A 16,215-nucleotide genomic window follows, 5' to 3' on the forward strand; every position below is an offset into this window, starting at 1 on the left:
TGCATGGCCCCTCCTGCGTCTCAGGTGTGTACTGAGTGCAGCACCCATAGGTGACTCTGCAGGGACTGGATGATGGCAGTGGCAGAAGTGCATCTTCTGGGTTCTGATGCTGATAATTGGGGCAGCCGGACTGAGTGGGGCCTCAGTGTTCTGGGCTTAGTCTGAACTCACTACTGTACAGCTCACTCCAACTCCACTCTTCAGTTCTGTCAGTTCTGATCCCAGAAGGAGACTTCCCATCCACTATCACCCTGTCAGTAGAAAGATGCTCCTCTGTCCACTTCATGATGTCCCCTCATGATGTGGTGTCCCTGAGTTGTCCTAGAGGCAGGGCCATGAGAATGATTTTAGCTAAAAAAAAAAAAAAAAAAAAAAGAGAGAGAGAGATGAGGTTAGAGCTCCTCAGCTGAAGCCACAATCATCAGAAAGGAACTAGGCTGTGACAACAGATGCAGGAAAGTGCTGTGAGAGCCATAGCACCTATAGTTCCCCCTGAGGTCTGAGCTTGCAGCTCTCATGGAGAATTCTTCTGGGACTGCTGGGTCTCATTCTCTTTTGAGGACACTGTGGATCCTGGCTGCACTGAGAGGGAGGGTGTGACTGGAAGCTGTCCTGGAGAGGAGGTGGTGAGAGGCTACCCCAGCTTGTTCTGAGCTGAGGCCTCAGCAGTGCTGTCTCTGAGGACCCTCGCTCTCTGTCTGTTTCCATTTCTTCTGACTCTGTCCCTGCTGGCCTCCCTTGTCTCTATATCTCTCTCCCTTCCTGACACCCCAGCCTCACCCTGGCCATCACCTTCTGAGCTCCCTCCCTAGAGTCTGGGTCCCTGACTGAGCCCTGGGCTCCTCACCAGTGATCAAGATGTCCAGGGGGTCACTGGAGGCTGACCACTTGGAGCATCTCCTCCAACTACACCTGTAGTGGTCCCTATGAGAGCTCCTCCTAGGGCCTAGGTGGAAGTTAGCCTGACAGAGCCCAGCATGGGGCTTCCAGCCAGGTGCTGAGGGAGGTCACCTGCCCCCTCCTTGGACAGAGTGAATCTGTCATAGCCAAAGTCAGAGTGACACTGGAAGACCAGGCTGTGTCCAGGGTCCAAGACAGAGCCCTACCCGATCAGGAGGGTGGACTTCCTGGACAGCCCTGGAGGGAGGAGGAGTCAGGCTGAGGGGCTAGTTCTGCCACATCCTTGCCTTCCTGTCCTACCCTGTTGGGTCTCTGTGTCTCATACTCAGGGTCTCTGGCTCAGGATCACCCATATCCCTCTATCACTTCCCACCTACAACAGTCCTGTGAGAGGACTCATAGCAATGTGTTTCACATTTCAAAGATGACTGGGTCAAAAATGCGGCTTCCTCATTCTGGTCCTTCGTCCAAGGACAGTGACAAGCTATAAAAATCCCTCATGCTAGAAGGTTACGAGGATGCTCACAGGGCTAAGAAGAGAGCTCTTCCTGGACCCTTTGGCAGACCCAGCACTCCTCCTAGGAAAGCGAGGCTCCAGCATGAATCACCCCAGTTGCGGATAAGCAGTCACCGCCAACCTCATTCACCGCAGCTTCCACGGGTACCCGCATGGACGCTCCGTTTTCAATCAACTCCACTGTGTGAGCAAACTTGCCAAGCACTGGCTCTTGTGTTCTAAATAAGTCGCTGGACTGTGTCCTGCACAGGAAGCCTGACCTGCTCTTCCTATTCTGGTTCTTCGTCCCCTACAAGAAGATAGTACAGTTAGTTTCTCTCTCCTCGTGAACACACAGCTCAGTGGTCACTAAATCTTCTCTCATTGCTTTCTAACAGCTTTCCTCTTAGCCCAGCCCGTGCGCAGCAGCACTCCAAGGCAGCTGCCCTCCGCCCCCCCGAAGCCCGAAGGGGGCGCGGAGCACGGGGCGCACCATTCTGGGCATCGCCTGAGGTATCCTGGGTTGTGTCTCTCCCAGAAACAGGACAGGAGGCTGGGCGGGGCTACTCCGGGTTGGGAAGGGAGGCGGGATAAGATTCTAGCACACATGCGCGGAACAGTCCCCAAAGCCCCTCGTGAGGACTCTTGAGAGAACTGGAGTCCATTTCCCGTAGGAAGGTTGGAGCTGTCTGCAGCCTGGACTTGCACACTGAGTCTTAGCACTGTGTCCTGTCCTGCATGGTGGCCGTGCCCACGCTGCGTGATGCACTTCTTTTTCTAGGTTTATTTTGCTCAAACTTGCTCTGCAGAGCCTTTCTTTTCCACCTTTTATAAAACTTCATTACCATTAGAAACAATCAAAAACAAAGTCAAAAAATAAAATGAGGGGCTTCCTTGACTGGGACCAGTAGCTTGAGGTGGTCACTGAGCTCCGACCACACTTGGGGTTTGCTCCTATCCTAGCCGTAGCATCTAAACGTCTTTCTGTGATTGAGGGTCAAGGGGCCCATAGGGAACGGGGCGGGGCCTGCGCACTGGGGCCTCACTGTGAGTCTAGAGTCCGGGAGAGCTTGTGTCCTCCTTCCTTAGTCAGAATTGTTATACTAAGATGCTAAAAATTAAAATAATTGATCAAAAGATAACTAACAAAAATAGTTACTTAAAAAGATAGTTATTAGTAATATTGTCATTCTGTATTGAGCTCATTACCCTAGTAACCAAGCACCAACCACATAGTTATAAATTAACTGACCGCATCGTCGTTCTGCTGTTCTGTAATGCGTCATCCCCCCCACCTTAGTGACCTGTGTGCTATGTCAACGTTTGTTCCCCTTGTAAGAGACAAATGATGCTGTGTCAACCACTGTTCCCTTCACGAGAGACAAATGTTCCTGGAATTGGCAGACCAAGGGCTATGAATTGGCTAACCACCCACTGTGAAATGCCTCTGACCTCAAGCAAAGGGGAACAAAGGCCCACCTTATTTCTGTTTCTCATCACTATGTACTTAATGATCAATGAGCTAATCATAAATGAACTATAAAAGTCAGTCAAAACTCTAACTCAGTTGCACAGCTTTGCAAATTCCACCTGCACTGTGTTGCTGGGCCAGCTAAAATAAAAGCGCTTCTTTTAAAAAAGACGTCTTGCCCTGTTTGTCATCTTGGGGTCTTGCCCTGTTTTTCATCATGGGGCCCTGTTTTTTGAGTAGAGTACAACAAGAATGAACCTGCTCAGTCCCTGCCATGAGCTACACTGGAGGGTGATGTTCCCTCCTGAGGTCACCAAGGGGTGGGCAGGGCTGAAAGGCTGAGTTTGCTATAGAATCCTAGGAGAGAAGAAGGCAGGATGTGAAATGGACTCACACCTCCCACACTGTCCCAGGGCTGGGCTGTGAGAAGGGGACACTCCTCAGAGCAGACTTCTTCCTCAGAGGAAGAGCCTGGGGCTGGGAACCCGAGTGTCTCTCATCTGTCACCACCAGCTCCAGGGGCCCACCATGCCCTAACCAGATAGAAGGGGTTCGGTAGTAACACTGATATCACCCTGCATGTCAAGGATGGGATGGAGAACTTGCCCTTGTTCCCAGGCTTCAAGGACATGTGTGTTTTCCCGGTTCTTGGAATACCCTATTTCCTGATGGTACTCCTGGGCCTCCAGGGTCTCCTTGCACCAGAGGGTCACATGTTTCATCTATGGTATCACAGATTCTGGCTTAGCCCAGAGCCTGGGTTTGAGGAGGGTTGCCGCGACCCAATATGGCTCCTTAGTGTTTAAGGACCTGTGAGAGGATGAGAAAAATAAAAGACAAAGCTGGGGTCAGGTGGAGCCCTTCTCCTCCTGATGGGAAGAAAGGTACTGCTCAACCAATGCAGCATGTTTATTTATATACTGGGAAAGATGATGTCAATTTCAGGCCCTCTGCCTAGCAGCCCACTGCTTGGCAGGCCTGGGCTCCTTGCTTTCTTGGTGCTGGAACCACTTGTTTACATAGCTTGTTTTGGGTTTTCTGTTTTTTTCTGGGCTGGCCTTGCTTTAGCCCCACACATGTGATCAATCTTCAGCTTCAATGGCTCCCTACAGGGAGTCTCTTTGGGGAAATCACAGCTGGATCCCAAGACCTTCCTTCTTCCCACAGATCCCAGCTGTCAGCCCTAGGACCCTCCAGAACTCCCAGCACCAGCATACCTGCTGTACTCCATACCCACTGCCCAGGGGTGGCCCCTTGTGCCCAGGTGGAGGAGGGACCCAGGACAGCTGGGAACACACTCATCTGCCTGCACTGGGGTCCTGGGCCCAAGACTCAGCCCTGGAAGAGAGTTTCCTGTGAGAAGTTTGCCCTGGAGCCTGAGCAAGTCCTCTGCCCTCTGGAGCCTCCTAAGCCCTGTGTGTCCTGATGGTCCAGGGCCTGGCTTGGGGTAGCGTTTCTCCGAGACCAAGGTATCCCCTGCCTTCTTCCCATCTCACCCAGGCAGAGTAGAGCTATGAGAGTGGGTGGTCATTGTGTATCCTCCCACTCACAGAGATTGCAGATTTCTGTGACCTCAGTGCCCAGTAAGGTGGACATACACAGTGTCCTCACATCAGCAGCCCCACAGGAAGGGGAACTGCTCTCCCCAGAACCTGGGCTCTCACTTCCCCTGGCTGGGATCAGTGTGCTCACCAAGTACTCTGCTGAGCTTCAGGCGGACACAGCACCTCTTCTCCCCCAAGGGTAAGTTCCACCTGGCCTGTCCCATTCTTCACCCAGGAATCAACACATATTGCTGAGTATTTGCACTGTATGTTACAGAATAATGTAAATGAAAACTCATAGCTCATAGCTGTCCAAGCCCTCAGATATGCAGTATGTTTGTTACTAATTCTGGTGTATAAATAATGGCTTGAAATCATACAGCTTCCTGTTTTTCTAGGCATGGAGATTCCACATCCAAGGACCTGCCTGAGCTCGAGCTCCCCTCAGGGCAAGCTCCCCTGCAGACCCAGGCAGACACCGCTCTCTTAGCTTCTGCAGTTTTCACATTCTTGGCTTCCACCTTCTGCCCTGTCTCAGAGCCAGGACTCGTGTGGCTCCAACCTCTGCTGGCATGCTGTCACCTCCTCCCTCACATGGTTCCTCCGGTCTGTTCTTCTTTTATAAAGCCTTGTGATTACATCAGGCCCACTCCAATCATCTCCCAACTAAGTACATTGGCAAAGTCACTTTTTCTTATGCATGTCATGTAATGAATGTTCTGGGGTGAAGATGTGGACACCTTCAGTCGTCAACAGGCTGCCCACCCTGTGCTTCGTGGACTTTCTCAGCCCAGTCTCCCATGTTTCACTTGTTATTGTTGAAAGAGGGCAGCTGAGCAAGTCCAGATCTGGGCTGATTCTTCAGGCAACACCCAGTTCTGAGGGGGAACTCAGGCTAAATGATAACTCAGGGATTCCGAGCCAAGTGTACAGGGTCTAGTGCAGGAGCTGTTTCCAAATAGGGGTGAGGCATGATTGAACTGTGGTAGGATTTGATTCCCACACTCGGGAACACATGAATTTCACAGAATGCTTCCAAAGGCTGCTACTTTCTGTGAGATCCACCCAGTAAGGCTCCCTCAGTGTTTGGGCCAGAGGCGTCTGCACAATGGAGGGGGTTCCTGCATCTGCAGAGTAGATGGCAGAGGTTGCAGAGGCATCAGTGACCCTCAGCTTTTACATGTCGGCCCAGTGAATGCAGACTTGTGCCAGAGCCATAACTGTGGAATATGTGGCAGGGTTTTTGTAGATTTGTCCTAATAATGAAATTGGAGTCACCAAGGAATTTGTAGCACCTCCCCCCATGCTCCAAGCTCCTCTGTTTTGCAGAAGCCAAACGGAAGTTGGATGGGGAGGTGGTGACCTGGATGAGGCCAGAGACACACTCAGTCTTCCTAGGAATATGGAGTGACACCCCTTGTCCTGGCAGGGAGAGGCCCCTCCTGTTCTTCCAGGCTATCACATCTCTCACCGCAGGAGATTGAGAACCTGAGCCAGGGTTTAAGGACGGCTGTATCCTTTGGTCCCATCAGAGCTCCTATAACAACTGCACAGGGGGTTCAGCAACCAGCCATACCTATCCGTCAGCAGCACCAGTGCTGACACACAGTAGTGAACACAACTGAAAGGAAGAGGGGTCTATTTTGGCCCCCAGTTTCAGTGGGTTTAGCCCATGTTTGGATGTCTCCAAGACAAAAATGTGTGATCAAAGAGCATGGCAGAGGAAAAGTGCTGACCACGGGGTGACTAGGCAGGAGGAGAACACAAGACCTGGCTGTGTATATATACCCTGCCAAGTCATACGCTTGAGGCTGAGCCCACACAGCCCCCATGTCTGAACGTGAGACTTTTGTTTTAAATTTTCCATTAGAACCATCACATTTCCCCCAGAGCCAACAAAAGTCTCTGTGTATAGCATATTTAGTCCATTTATAAGAGCAAGAGTTGCTGAAGATTTAACAGATAAAATGGGGCTCCAAAACCCAAGGACAAAGTGGACTAACTCTTAGCTGTGAGCTCCTGTTAAAATAAAAAAGAAAGAGAAATACAGATGAGAAAAATATTCCTGTTCCAAAGGAAGAATAAGGTGACAGAAAGGAATGGAACCAGGACAAGACAGAATGCCCACATTGCACGCACTAAATCACGTAGCTTCACGTCCAGCACCTACAGCAGAGTGGGGTCAGGTGTGGTCTCTGAAGCACTTGGGCAGCCCCGCTCCTGTGTCCTTCCTGGCTGCAGCACCGCTGGCCTCTCTGTGCAGCTGCCTTCAGTCCCCACCTGCAGCTTTCCTGAGCAGACAATTCAAGTCCCTCGCATCTTGTCTCCTGGGGTCTCACTACACTTTTGGCTTCACTCTCACAGCTTCATGCACTTCCCTCTCACAGATGCCTTGCTCCCTTCCTAGACTTTCTTCTGGATGCTTCACTGACCCCAAAACTCTTCTACAACTTTCATGCCCAAGAAACCATCACCATGCGGACAAATGTCCGCTCTGTAATTAGTGTAAGCAGCAGCCAGGTGTCCTCTGATTTCCTGTATGTGTGGACTGCAGGAAACACTTTCCTCTGTGGCCCTGCATGAACAGGACACTCTGGGGTCTCTCTAATCAAAGCAAAGACATTCAAACTTGCTCACCCTCATAAACCCTTAAACCCAGGAGAGTGGAGTCTTGCCAATTTCTGAGCTGCCTTCATGCCATCTTTCTTAAAGAAGTAATGCAAAGTTCTTGGCTTCTTCTCGGTGTTGTGAAATTTTTCATATCCTCCAGTTTCGTCTTTTGCCTCTGATTTTCACTGTAGATCTGGCTAAAAATAGCCAGCATTACTCATGCCACAGCCTGAACATATTGCTCATTTAGGGTCTTTTCTAGCCGATTATTTAGACTGCCACATTGAAATTCGACCTCATATAATGTTTTAGAACATGGACAAAACAGAGACAGCTTCTTTGCTAGAATCCAACATGCATAGCTCCTAGGCCACTTGGCAAGAGTGCTAATTTCCATGCAAAATATCTCCAGCTGGCCTTTACTGTCTACGATTCATTTTATTTTATTGGGAACAAAACAGAACAATAAAATGAAATAAAATAGTGACAAGACAGTAGGAAATCTACAACAGCTACTTTAAGTTTTAAAGCTTGTCTAGCTGGCCTCTTCAAAGCTTTCCAAATTCTTCTGGAAAACCATACCCAAAAGCTTTTAACCACAGGTACGGATACGGCCATAGCAGTGAAAGCCCTTCTGTGAAATTTCCATATTGCTCAGCTTGCTACTAACTCGGACAAAATTTCTAACACCTATAATTCAAAGGAACAAGGTTTGTTTTGCTGCACTGTACAGTTCCACAGTTTCACAGTCTATGGTCAGCTGTCTCTAAGGGGAAACAGCAAAGTGAAAAACTTGGCAGAGGAAACCTCTTCCTCTCAGGGAAACTAGCAGTGAAGGAAAGAGGAGCCCGGGACAGGAATATTCCATTCCAGGTCTTGCCCACAGTGACCACCTCCAGTCAGACTGCACAGGAGACTTTTGGGTCACATTTGAAACCTGAACTATAACAACAGACTGCTCCTGCCTACCCCTCACTCGTCCACACACTTCCATTTTTCTGTACACACATCCACTCTGACCAGGAGCCCGGAGCTATTGCGGTCTTGGGGTCTCCAGAGATGATTCTGCAGGATACTGAACAAGATTGTGAGGTCTACAATGAACAGTACAGTAGTGAGAATGTAAGGGAGACATACTGTATTTTATCAATAAGAAAGGTTATGATATGCATAATTTCACAAAAGCAATGACCACTACAGTTGACATTTAAAGGTGCCTACACACTGAGCATTGATCTGCACCAAAACGCACAATTTTCTGTATCAGGGAGGCAAGTGAACCCAAGAATATATGGTAATGCTTCTGTAAGACTTCAAATAGGAGAAATTAAGCCAGTAAAATGTCCCACTGAATTCAAAGTCACATCTTTCTCCTTGAGAACACAAATCACCTGGAACTCTGCATTGTGTTCCAGCATCCAGAAGAAAGGAAATGGACATGTACCAAAGAATTAAACATTCTACTAATGAAAATGATTCACTGTTCCTCAATACTTAGTTAAATATTATTTATTAATTAATAATAAATGGATTTCAAGGTGGTGAGAACAGTAATCAGAGGGATATTTATTAGTACGTAAATGGGTAGGCACTGGTTAATTTCTCACAGTGCTATAGGAACCAGCTCCACAGGACTGCAGCTACCTAGCGCTATTACCACTGAGGTTGCCGAGGCCCCTTGGGCTGTTTTCCCCACGTGGTTCCCAGCACACTGTGTTATAAGTGAAACCCCTTAGAGGTATCTGGGGCTCCATGACCAAACCTGGGCACCATCATCACAGGAATTTGTTGGCATCTTTGTTATTATCTAGAGTTAACTCAGCACATTGATGGCTTAGGTGAGGCCTCTCTTGTCCTGAGCTCTATAGGAGCCTCCTCTCTCTGATGCAAAGCTCGTAGGTCCACTGGTCCTACTGCTGCCCAGGACCTTGCTTCTGTCAGTCAGTCCCCAGGAAACTGCACTCTGCAGTCCTATCTGTGTCTGCCTCTTTCTTCAGTCTCACAGAGTCCTGCAACAGGATCTCAGAAAGTGAGACAGGATTTTTACAGAACTAGTGTTTAATTTAAAAATAAGTATGGTAAATATTAAATGAAAACATGCCAGTGGGAAGACCATCATGTCAGCTGCAGATCATCATGAGAATAAAAGTAGAGAAATATAATAAAGCTGTGACTAGGCCAGAGATATAGCTCAGTGGCATAAGCACCTGCCTAGTAAATGCAAGGTCCTGAGTTCCATTTCTGGTACCAAAACTAAATGAACAAAGGAAGAGAGAATGGAAGAAAGGAAAAAAGGAAGAAAGAAAGTAAGAAAGGAAGCAAGCAAGCAAGCGAACTGTGACTCTGTCTTCTACATGGAGAGGGCATAGCTGGGTGGTGAGATTTCAATCCTGGTGCACTTCTCACCCATCCCGCTGGGTGAGGGAGAGAGAAGAGAACTGGGACATCTCAGTGGTGAGAGGATGTTGATGGTCTGTTTCAAAACAAAATGTTTTAGGGGAAGCAAAACAGCTATTTCTCAACATACCAGCATCCTCAGTGGTTGTAAACATAATGCACGATTTCTTTTTTCTTGAGAAAAAATTTCTACTGTCACAGATCCTAGTTGTACATCTTAGGCCTTTTTCAACTGTGTCATAGAGTAGATAAAGCCTGATGCCAAAGGGGCGGGAGCAGAATCCTTATACCAAGGAGCTGCTTCTCCCTGACCTCAGGAGTTGTGGCTGTCTCCATGTTGTCCTGGTATGAGATCCTGTGTGAACTGATGGTGTAAGCCACCATGTGAAAGGACCTTGGTGTGACCTTCCATATGGCTGTAGCTCACAGCCAGTGCTAGTGAGTGAGGTGACTGAGAGCTGATCGAAAAAAAGGGGATTCAGGGCAGGATTTGGAGCTGCTGTGATCCTGGGGTCTCCGGAGATGCTGCTGCAGGATGCTGAGCAAGATATTGAGGTCACTGGATAATTCCAAGGACAGAGCCCTGTCCAGTGCCTGGTGATGACATTCTGGGCTTTCATTCCTGGCTGGAGCACCTCTCCAGTGATATTATCCTTCTCTCCTCCTGATTGGTGATTGTTTGCTTCAGTTGTTTGGATAATTTTATTCCTACCAGGTTTCTCCCCAGTAAGATTTCCATTTGCATTTTCATAAAGAATTGATTTATAGCAGGACATCTTGATCTACCATCTTGTAATACCATATCCTCACTTAATTTTAAGACCACTGATTTACAGTGATCTTGGATTTTATCAGATGTTACAGCAATTTTGGATTTACTGGTGACACAGGTAACAGAGTATGCCAACAGGCCCAAAGGGGGTGCAGTTCCATCCCAAAACTGCTGCAATCTTTGGTTAAAAGATAGGAGAAAGTAAGAGCATAATTGTACCTGATTGTACTGAGCAGGGCTCAGTCTGCGTTGAGTCCTTGGAGGGGGAGGTCTCTGGGTGGTCTGTTTTTCTGTCTCCCTGACACTTATACTTAGGAAAAGCTTTTCCTGTCCCCAGATGCACTCCTTTGCATATAAACAACATTGTTCATGGTTCCTTTTGCTTCTAAATCTCTGTGGAATGTGGTTGTTCTTCCCAGGATCCTGTCTGTAAGGATACACAGAGGTATCTCAGGTTTCTTCTTTCTTTCATTTTGATATAAATATCTAGTTTTCTCCAGCACTATTTTTTCCTAGTGTTAGTAACTTGTTCTTTTTACTTAACAGTACATCCTGAAATTCCTTCCAGACAGAGGCAACTTTTTTATAGAGACAAATTTCTCCCTGTGGAGCATGAATTTAACTCATTCCTTCAATTTTTGATGTCATTTCAAGCTTCTTTCCAAATGGTTCACAAGTAGTAGCAATGTTTCTACTAATAAACTTTGGGGTATGGATTTTTATATTGTTTAAGGTTCCTTTTCAGTTTTTGAATATATATTTTTGGAAAAATGATATGTACACATTCTGTTTTGGTGGATATTGACTTTTCCCCCTCATTTCGGACTCTCCAATGTTTCAGTTCTACCAGCAGCACTGACATACCTGACTATACTAATGATTACTTAAGTTAGTAGGTAAACAGTTTCTGATTTTATCACAAAGGAAGAAATTTCATTTTGTTGTTATTTAATTTTGTACTTATCCTTGATATAGATAAATGTGAAAACTTTTCATGTGCAAACATGCCCTTTTAAGCAATTTTATTAATTACAGTTCATATAGTTTGCCATTTGTCTATTTTCTTAATAATTAACATTGATGTGCATATGTGTTTGTGGATGAATGTTAATTTCATGTGTACTATATAGTTATAAAATGAAATTATGTATTTTTAAATCATAGTTTAGTTAATAATGTTAGTTGCATATAATTTCATAAGCAATATATAGTTTCCAAGTGTGACACTGTCTTCTTTTGTGTGCGTGTATGATGTGAGTTTATGTCTATTTTATGTTGCCCAATTTCCAATATTTTCTTGATATCTCATTTTTTCTAATGACAGTTTCAAAGTCATTCCTTATGCCAGTGTTATAACAGACTACCATATTCAAACTATTTGTATTTGTGTAGTTGATTCATTTCAAATTTATCTTATGTAAGAAATGTTTTTGAATTTATTTTTATTTATTTTTTTTTGACTTTCTAATTTTTCTTTTTTTTTTTTTTTTTTTAATTTAAGAGGAAAAAGAGAAAAACACAAAACAGCACAAAGCAGTGTAAGGTTACACATAATACATAACTACAAAAAAAAACATAACAGTAAGAAATCACCTGTTAATAGATTACATAATATCATCTTGGAAATAGTTGCTCAAATCACAGTATCAAAGAATACAAAGTAGACATTCAAACGGAGAGACTGCAAACAGCTGTGTTCAATGATCCAAAAACATTAATATAGTCAGCTATTTAACATCCCTAAACACACTTGTTGTTATATCCGTTAGAGCTCTTTTTTTTTCCCCTCCCTCTCTTTTTTATAACAAAATTTATACATTTTGGATTTTATTACTCCTCAGTTCTCATTACTCTCTTGGGGGGGAGAGAATAAAGTCAAATATGGCAAAACAAAGCTGTAAGTCCAAACCAAGGATAGACATAGCACATGATGTAGAACAGAGTACAAGGTCATCAACAATGAATTTAAATAGCTATTGTCTAATTAAAACTATTACTGTAAAATGAAAGCCCATTAAATTTATTTAAATTTAATTTTAATTGACAATTCCATATGATTATGGTTAACCGTTAGATACATACTGGTATGTTTACATGATTTGATGATGAGATCAGTATAATTAATAAATAAAAATCCTGAAATATGAATAATATGGAAAGCAGTACAAGCAGACCCTTCTCCCTGGCAGAATTTCTGTGGACTCTTCCAGAGTTGACAAGCTAGGGCAGGAAGTATTTTGGCCAGTGCCCTTCCATTTCCTTGGTCTTTCAGAAATACTATTCTGTCTTGTTCTGTTGTATACTTTCAAAATAAAATTTAAAAAAAAGAAAGTCAGAAATACTTTCATGTCTCTTCCTGTACTGAACCCAGCTGTGTCCACTCCTGGCAGTCTCATGTGTTCCTGACCACACACGGGAAGGTCCAGGCAGGTCACCAATACCTGTTTCCTTCTCTACCTCACTCACTCAGCTGTGTCAAGAAGTGAAGTGAGTCAGGCCCACAGGGACAGGTAGCACACAGTCTCTCCTACGTGTGGAAGCTGAAAACTTAACTTCATGGAGCAGAGAGCAGAGGGGTGGTGACCAGGGGCTGTAGGGCTTGGGTGAGGGAGTAAGATGATACTGGCTGAAAGCTACAGCATTTCCACTGAATGAGATTACATTTTTGCAACCCATTGCTCATAATGGTGCTTAGAGTTATTAATAATCTACTCAATATTTCAAAATTGCTCACAGGGGAGCTTCAAAATGTTCTTACCATGAAGATGTCATAAATATGTAAAGTGACAGATACGATAGCTGCCTAGATTTAACCATCTGCCAACATATGCATGTATCATATTGAAACCCATCATTATATACAATTATCTGTCAGTTAAATGTAACACAAAACAAAAATATATAAGGTAAAATATTTTAAAAACATAAAATAGGATAAAGGAAAGTAGCACACCAAAAGGCCAGAGTGTCTCTAACCTGGACAGGGGCTCATGCTGGGACTGGGATTGCACAGTCCCCATGCACACCAGCTCCAGTGGGTGGACTGTGGGTTTGAAGTTGTGGTCAACCGCAAGTAGGGACTTTTCATTTTTGTCTCTCTCCTCCTTGAAAGGATGCAAATAGCTTCTAATTCCAGAACTGAAAGAGGATGCTAGGGGAAAGAGGAAGCAGGAATGGAAAAAAGTGTGCCCAATGTTTGTTCACTGATGGTGGATTGCGAGTCCTTCTGCATATTCCAGGAAACAACGGCTCTCATGCTGCCAAGACTGGATGAATTCTCCAAAATGTGCACCAGAATAACCCTTTCCTGATTATAAATATTCACGGTGACATTGTAGAACCTCCTGTTCAGTTATCTTAGTCATTCGGTCACAGTGATGGGAAGCTGACTTCACCTGGGAAAAATGGTACTGAGAAAGTGGTCAGTGCTGTAGCTGACCTGGGATGATGGCGAGGGCCATTTGCCACCGGCTCAGGGCAGGAGTCTGGAAAATGTTGGAGAAGTGCACTAGAGAGCACCTGGACATTGTGAGCAGAGCTCCTGGGCAGCACTGGGAGGGGTTCAGTGACCAGGGGTAGAGGGAAAGGTGGACATGAGGTTTATACTCTCAAGGAAAGGGCTGGCGAGAAGACTGTGCTGCATGCAGACGAAGTCACCTCTGCATATTGTTTCATATTGTTGATTTTTGCGAGAATGAAAATGAGGAAAGGGGAAGTAAATAAGGAAAGAGGGAGACGAGGAAAGGAAAGAGAAACAAGTCTTATCATGTATACATACCATTCCCCAAGGTGACTGCAAACTGCTTGCACTGCAAACAGGTACTGATACAAAGAAAAACTAACTCAAAAATGAATAAAGTGGTTCTGAGCAAATGGATCTATTATTTTTAATAATTCAAGAAAGCAAACTTTTATGTACCTCACCAGAATTTAAAATATTTCAAAAATATTAAGTGAAAATTGCAAATTTGATCAAAGCAACATAATCCAGAGGAGGAGAAGATGGGCTCACAGGAAGCATGGAAAGTATGTGTGGAGAATCCTCACCCCAGACACAATCACCTGGGGCGGCCTCAGCCTCCTCTGTCCTAGTGAAGCCCCTTCTAGTGGCGGAGCCTGGCTGTCCCCTCTTGGCTCTTTAGGTTTGTGGGGAATGTGGCCACTCTGGATGCTCTCAGGCCTGCCTTTTCCACCTCAAGAATACTAAGTTTGACTGAAGAATTCCCTCCCTAAGAGTCCTCAGTGGATGCTGCTTACCAAGACATTTCCTGTACTCTGCCTTCTAGAGAGCTCTGGGAAGCTTCTCGGAAGCTTTGGTGCCTTGTCCTCTAGGAGGGCTTCTCTGAACTCCTTTCCCAGGCAGTGCACCCTGTGCTGCCTCTACCATGGCTCAGTTCAGTTTCTGCCAAGTAGGAACAGCACAGTGTGTTCAGAGTCCCCAGTGCATCCTTTCTTTTCCTTTCCACACGGAGTGCTACGTAGGTTTGGACGTGATTCTTCAGCCATATTTTATTACAATCTTTTCAGTATTTCTCAAGACTGGGATTTTCTTTATATCTTATCTGCCATGGTTAAAGGAAAAGACCCTAGATTTGGCAAGGAAGGAGAGTTTATTTTTATTGTAGGAAATTTCTAGGTTTACATTTGTTTCCAGCATGGAGAAAAGAAAGTATTGAAAATTTAAGGCTTTCATACTTGGAGAAAACAGCACTAGCTTATGACCTGGTTAAGGCACAATGATAATGTGGATGATGCTTATTGTAGTCAGGGGTTATGAGGAGAACAATTACATACAGGACACAGAATTCATAGTACCATTTTATGATGGTCACCCAGAGTTAAAGACAAGAAAGTGCAGGAAATCTGTTCACAACACTAAAGACAGAATATTCAGCCAAGGGCCTGGGCCCCACAGCAATGTCCTGCATGAGTCCAGCTGAAGACCCAGAGTCATGACAAAACCTCCCACAAGTCCAGTTGGAGGTCTAGAGCCCACCAAGAACTCATGCCAGTCTGTCTTCTAGATCTGCACTGGGAAGGCCCAACGTCAGCGATGGAAGCTAGAAAGTCTATGCCAACAGGGTGAAGGATCTGTGCCAGTAAGTTGAGGGTTCTACACTGGGGCCAAGAAGTGATATTCAAAATAAGGGCCAGGGCTCCCCTGAAAACTATCACAGCCATCTTCAGTGACAATGAGGTCCAGAGCTCCTCCGATGATGAGAACAGTCAAGTACATGTCAGGAAGCAAGTGTGACAAGGTTCCCCTCTAGATTAAATAGCACGCATCTTCCCCTTCAGATCCAGAAAGTGATACTTGATGTAAGGAGCAAAGCTTTCTCAAAGTGAACCACAGCTACTGTCAGCGACAAGGTCCTGAGCTTCTTCTATGATAATGACTGAACTGATATTGTGGAAACCAGCATGAGCCTCAGGAGGACCAACAGCTTGAAACAGCAACACTCAGGAGAACCCACAATGCCTTTCTCTTCTTCTGCACATCTCTCTTTATGCTGGAAACTTCCTCAGGTGGGCCATCTACACTCAGCACCATACTGATTTAATTAAGCTGATGCTAAGTTGACCACCAGTTTTTAATCTGTAACACTGCTATTGCTGCTGCTGAAGAAGATGATGGTGATTATGATAGCATGAATGTCAGAGATGGTGATGATGGCAATGTTGATGGCGGTGGGGATGTTGCTGCTGCTGCTGGTGATAGTGGATATAGTGGTAATAGGAAGAGTGTGATGGATCATGAATAGTAGGAGGCTGGCAGCTACTCTGAAGCTGTGGGCTTGGAGAATCAATCTTGAGTTTCTACATGTGCATGAGGATCAAACCAGCCTTGCATATCTGGATGAGATTCCCTATTGTGTGGTCTAAAGGAAATGAGTTGTGGATAAAAGGGAATCGTTACTGAGCCATGAATGCATGCATACAGAGCCGCACTTCTGAGAAGGAACTTCCTATACTCATCATGTTGGGTCTCTGGAGCCATGCCACACACCTTTCTCTGGCCCTTCAC

General features: G+C 45.3%; 1 pseudogene; it reads right to left on the minus strand.

Annotated features, from left to right (window-relative positions):
* Positions 1–2,265: 2,265 nt before the first annotated feature.
* Positions 2,266–13,717, minus strand: LOC111755550 (leukocyte immunoglobulin-like receptor subfamily A member 6; annotated as a pseudogene).
* Positions 13,718–16,215: the final 2,498 nt, after the last annotated feature.

This window comes from Cavia porcellus, unplaced genomic scaffold (genome assembly GCF_034190915.1).
Source record: "Cavia porcellus strain 051 isolate PalLab524CR breed Dunkin Hartley unplaced genomic scaffold, mCavPor4.1 scaffold_7, whole genome shotgun sequence".
Taxonomy (NCBI): domain Eukaryota; kingdom Metazoa; phylum Chordata; class Mammalia; order Rodentia; family Caviidae; genus Cavia; species Cavia porcellus.